The sequence below is a fragment of the Apis dorsata genome, unplaced genomic scaffold (genome assembly GCF_000469605.1).
Source record: "Apis dorsata unplaced genomic scaffold, Apis dorsata 1.3 scaffold_360, whole genome shotgun sequence".
NCBI classification, from domain to species: Eukaryota; Metazoa; Arthropoda; class Insecta; order Hymenoptera; family Apidae; genus Apis; species Apis dorsata.
The window spans coordinates 212,412-218,413 of record NW_006263625.1 but is presented as its reverse complement, the minus strand read 5'-3'; the positions used below and the strand labels follow the sequence as shown (position 1 = coordinate 218,413).

Sequence of the window (6,002 nt, the reverse complement as noted above, 5' to 3'; positions counted from 1 at the left end):
AAAAAAAAAAAAAAAAAAAAAATGTGACTTTTTTTTAAATTTATTTGATCCTTATGTCATCATTAAACTATGAAAGACATTTCAGGAATGTCAGATTTCCAAGAAGATCAATGTATTGAGAACATCAAACGGTTTTAACAAATTGAAACTAAAAAATATATTCGTGAAAATAAATGGTCTGAAAATTATACTTTGAAGTGACTATCATTTACACATTCCTTAGATAATCAAATATATCTAGAAGAGAGTTAATAAATTAATACTGATAAATTTTCTATTAACTTGAGTGTTCGTGATTGAGCAACGATTAATTTTGATGCGAACCGATTTCAACATTGATTTAACAATAAAGAGAACGTGTTAATTCTGATGCGATGTAAATGAGAACAGTTACAATAATGGATATGAAATCACGTGTGAAATTACTGAAACACAATTTACGATATATGATTATTAGCAAGTGAAATATTGAAATTGTGAAATATTTGTATCAGTATTCAAAGTGCTTATTATCAAGTTTTAATTTTATTTATTAAACATTTCTTATTAATTACAATTCATTTTTACTTATAAATTAATTTAATTAATTATCATTATTATTATGCATTTAAAATTTATCTCAATTTTCACTAAAAATGAAAATTGTTTAAAACTAATAGAGTTCTGTTTATTAAATTTTAATTTGACATTTAAATTTATGAATATACTTCATTATCATAATTATCTCGATTTATTCATATTGATTATACTGACTAACTAATATTTACATAGATAAAAAACCTGCTAATCATAATTCGTATTAAACAAATTTTACTAGAAGTTAAAAGAAAATTCAAAATAAAAGATAAAAAATATATCATGTTTCTATTTTGCATTCCATATATTTTTATATTTTTGTGCATTTTTGTGCATTTTTGTGCACATACAAAATTTAATTTTAAAATTTAAAACTGAACTAGCATTTATTAAAGAACACTTGTTAACTTGTCAACCTAAGTCGAAGTATCATGCTATTATCTCTGTAAATTCAGTGTTTTTACATGTTTTTACATATTTTACTCTTAGTATTTATAATACAACGAGAAAAGTAATATTTCAATGTGAAAAATAATAAATTAAAAATAGAATAAAATTTTTTATTTAAACTTTTCCTAAAAAAAATTAAATTATTTTCCAGTATAATCGTTCCCTTTTTCAATTATATGATTAATTATTGATCACTAGAACATTGAAACATGCAAATAAACCATCAGTGAAAATTACAATCATTTTTAAAACAGTCACGAACTAATACTTATTTGAAGTATTTTTATAAATACAAAGAATAAATTAGATCTAAACTAAAAAATAGGAGTAAAGCCGCATATAGCATGCATATGATTATTTTAAATCATATTTATCTTATTTAAGATAGTATCATATATATCTTATTTAAGTTTATCGTTCATTCTTAATTGATTCTCATGGATATTGTTTTAATAATCTATTTAAATAAATAAAAATTTTAAATTAAATCATAATTTTTAAAAATATTATCAGCTTCTTTCAAAAAAATTTCATCATATCGTTGTTATTAATGTACTGCGAACATTATAATGTTTTGTTGATAGAAAATATGTAAAGAAATGCAAATGATAAAAAATGGTAATAATTAGCATTAGCATTACTATTAACATATGATTTTTGTGATCTTAACATGAAAATCTGACGTTGAAAAAAAAAACATTAAACGAAAAATCCATTATCTATTATCGTTTACCACTCCTATGTATACATTTAAAATTAACTTTTTTCAAACCCGATATATATAGTTGCACAATAATTGATCAATGTTTCTTCAATCTCAATTGCACTCATTAATGAATATGAATAACGAATAGTGTTACAAATACATCGATTGAAATATTTAAAGAACGTTACGATTTATTTATTTGAATATAGTATTCATTGATTTGCGTTTTATTAAAAATCGTAAAATATTCAATATGTAAACAAGATACTGAATAATACACGTTTATGCACGTTCTAGTAATAACGAATTTTAACAATCGTATATAAAAATAAATTTATATATTAATTTATAATTATGAAAATAAAATTCTTGTTATAATACATTAGAAAAATAATTTTTACACTAGAAAAAATATTTATTTTTTATACATTGTTTATACATTATTTTCTTCTAATATTAAAATTTACTTAACTAAAGTTTTAAAATTTAATATATATATGCTGTATACAATTGATGATATATATGCAAATTTGAAAATTTATTTTAAAAAATTTTGGAATATTAAAAAAGATTAAAGGTTAACTAATTTATTATTAGTAGTCTATTTTGTCACGTGCAATTCTTAATGATCTTAATAACTTATAAATATTCAATTACGCTTTAAACATATTAACAAATAATAAATGTAAGAATTTTCGCAGAAATTTTGAAAACAAATAAAAATTTTCAAATAAAAGATATTAATAATTCAACGCTAAATTCTGTAAATAATGAGAAAAATTCAGTCATATTTTGGTTTATAATTTGCCTTATTTTTTTTAAGAATACAGTATAATTATTATTTATCATTTCTTTACTATTATTTTATTTGTTAGAGATTCTATCATATGTATTATTATTTATTCTACATCTTAAAAATTCATCAAGGTATATTTAAAAATATATAATAATGGTAGAAATCTGTCTATTAAAAGATTTATAGAAATCTAGTATTTGATGTATAAATAAATGTAAATATTGTCATCTAATTGCAAGAATAATTAATCTTTGTTAAAACCTTGACATATTAAAACATGACCTATACATATGGTTTTGTATAAAACTAACATTAATTTTAGAATAAAGATTAGAATTAGAAAATATCTACCTCTAGGATGAACTAGTATTTATCTTCCATTATCAGTCTTATTAACAGAGTACATAAATCAAGAAGAAAATTTTATTTTCTTTTATAATATAAATTCATCTTGTATTTTTTGGTTATATAAACAATATATTTTATATATATATTATATATGAAGCTTTTTAATGAAACAGATTTTATCCATTGAATTTCAATTTATAACTTATTACTTTTTTTATTGCGTGTTAGATCAATTAATCGAGATTTTTCAATATTAAATACGTGTTTCCAAAAATAAAAAAGCATTTAATTAACAAATGATTTATTAAAAGAAATTATGAAAGAAAAATAAAAAATTTTAATGAATATTTTGATTTTAATTTAAAGATATTTAATTAATTTAATTTAAGGAAAAAGAATGAAAATTTCGATTGTAATGATTCGTGATATTTTACATATCATTTATATATTATTCAACGCGAATTATTATGATTAATTTAATAATTAATAAATACACGATTTAATAAAAATGATATACAACTTTCGTGAAATAAAGTCATAGATACATTCGAATTTAATAAGCATTTCTTTCTATTATGTAATGCTACTTACCAATGATCGTAATTTTATAAAATTATACAAAATGCCGGAACTATTTTTTTTTTTTTTTAATTCTTAAATACGATTGTAAATGTCAAGGTTACTCATGTAATAATTCGAAAGTTGAATGACTTTATGATGATGTGTCGAATGTTTTAACACACTTATATAATGAAGCTTTTTATCTTTTTTTTTTATTCACAGTTATATATACAGTTATTCTATATTTTAATTTCTGTTATATATATGCATATAAACACTTAGGATTGGTTCAAATGAAAGTTTCGCAGAAAGAATAATTTGATGTAATAGAATTTTTTTTATAAATGAACACGTGTCTAGTATTTGAAGATCAACTTAGCTTGTTTCAATGAAATTATATATTTTTAAATATGAAGAGATCGATTCATCTCGTCATTTCTTATAATAAAATTATTAAACAAACTTTTGTATTCAGGTTAAAGAACATATCTTTAAACACTTATGTAAGAAGATAAAGATTATATTATACCGTAATATAAATAGATATAAATATAAATTCAAATTTTTCTTCGACGAATGATATAAAAAAAAAAAAAAAAAAAAAATAGAAAATTTTATTGATGGAATTACTTTTATAATAATATTTTTTTAACAATACTTTTTTAATAATTTTTTTAAAATGATGTGTAGAAATGAATTCACTTATGTATTAAAAACGTAAGATTTAATTAATAAAAAACAAATTTTTTTCTTATAAAAAGATAAATTTGAATCAAAATTATATATTGTTTCAGCTTTCGTATTTATCATTATGCCAACAAAGACTAGGATTAAAACTATGTAAATTCACAATAATAGTGATTTTTATCAATTTTGTTACATATTCAAAAACAATCATGTATAACAATTAAAAATAATTATACTCGTATATTACTTATTCAAACGAGAAGTTTTGCTTTTACTTCTTTTTCGGAACCTAGTGACACTTAGGATGCAATTAATAGCGAAACTAAGCGTATATTGCAACCAAGAAAATCCAGTATATCTATCTAAATTTGAAGTGTAGTATACAAGTTGTGACGAAATATAGAAAGTAATTTCATCAAGATTGTAATCTAGATTTTCTATTTTTTTCAGTTCTTCAAAATACAATAAATATAAACGGATTTGTAATGAGCAATTATTCTTAAATGCGATGCATTTTTTTACGTTCAGGTTCATTGATTGCTGCGAATTTGACAATGTGAAATACACGTTGCAAGATAAGTAATAAAATATACATACATATAGTAAATTGAATATGCAGATACTGTACGTGGTTGAAAATCTAACTTAGTAACTTATATTTCGAAATATTGAAAGTAGTTTCGCTTTTTTTTTTTTTCTGTCGTTCGATTGACCCGTAACTTTTTGTTTCACTTCATGCTCTTGAAAAAAAAAATATTGAAAAAAAAAAATGTGATCATTTTGAATTTATTTTTTCACTTTGCAAATGTGACATCATTAAAGATTGTTTTTCTTAAAAATTCTTCTTTATAATTTTTTTAAATAATAATATTATGATATATATAATAGTAAAATATGTAATAATAACAGATTAGAAAATAATACAAGAAAATGTAAGAATAATGTATAAGAAAAAGAAATTGAGGAAAATTAATATATATAAATTTAGTTATTAGTTCCAGTAATAAATTATATTAAAATTAGTTAATTTTAATCTTGAATAATAGTCATAAAGAATATAGATGCTCTATTTTTAGAGCATATCTACATATTTAAAAGGAATGGAAAATATCTATGGATGGCATAGTTGATGAAAAATAAATTATCCTTGAATAATAATCATGAAGAATATAGATCTATTTTTAGATCATACCTATTTAAAAGAAATGAAAGATATCTACGCGTGATATAGCTGATGAAAAATCGTGATCGATCTTGGTTATAATGAATTAGATTTTAGAAATATCGTTTTAATTAATTATGGATCTAGCATCGATTCACCGATATCGATTTATAAATTTTGTCTATTTTTACGATAAAATAATGAAAAAAATTAGAATATATAAATCGCACTAATATCCTTTAAAGAAATATCTTTTAATTTTCAATTTTTCGAGGAATACACATCTGATTAAAATCTAAAATTATCAATTGAAAAATGAATAAAATCTCATTATTAATAATTATATCAACAATATTAGAGATATTTTTCTCACAGGAAAATTCTAAATCTAATAATCAAAATTTTAATATCTCGATTACTTAAAATCATCACAATATTAAAATATTTTTATATTACTTTTAACGAAACTCACTGTAGAAAGAATTGGTGTGTGAATCATCCAGCTTTTCCGTCCGCAACGTGTCCTTGCTCGTCTCGATCGTGTGATTCCTCTGGTTCTCGATCAGCTCGATCAGCGTGAAATTGTTCGCGGATATGGTTTTATTTCGTGACAGTACCAGAAGAATTTCTTCCTCTTCCAGGGTGTTCAAATTGTTAGATGTCAACACATCCACCGATTTTCCGGCATACGACAGTTTCACTAGAAAAACTATCGT

At 21.5% G+C, this 6,002-nt stretch overlaps 1 protein-coding gene across 1 annotated transcript in view; it reads right to left on the bottom strand.

Moving 5' to 3' along the window:
• Nucleotides 1-5,810, bottom strand: part of LOC102675777 (nose resistant to fluoxetine protein 6-like) — an 11,061-nt gene extending 5,251 nt beyond the window's left edge. Inside the window, exon 1 of the mRNA XM_031511902.1 lies at nucleotides 5,759-5,810. The gene's annotated coding sequence lies outside the window, so the exon portion shown is untranslated. The remainder of the gene's footprint in view (nucleotides 1-5,758) is intronic.
• Between the last annotated feature and the right edge of the window lie 192 nt (nucleotides 5,811-6,002).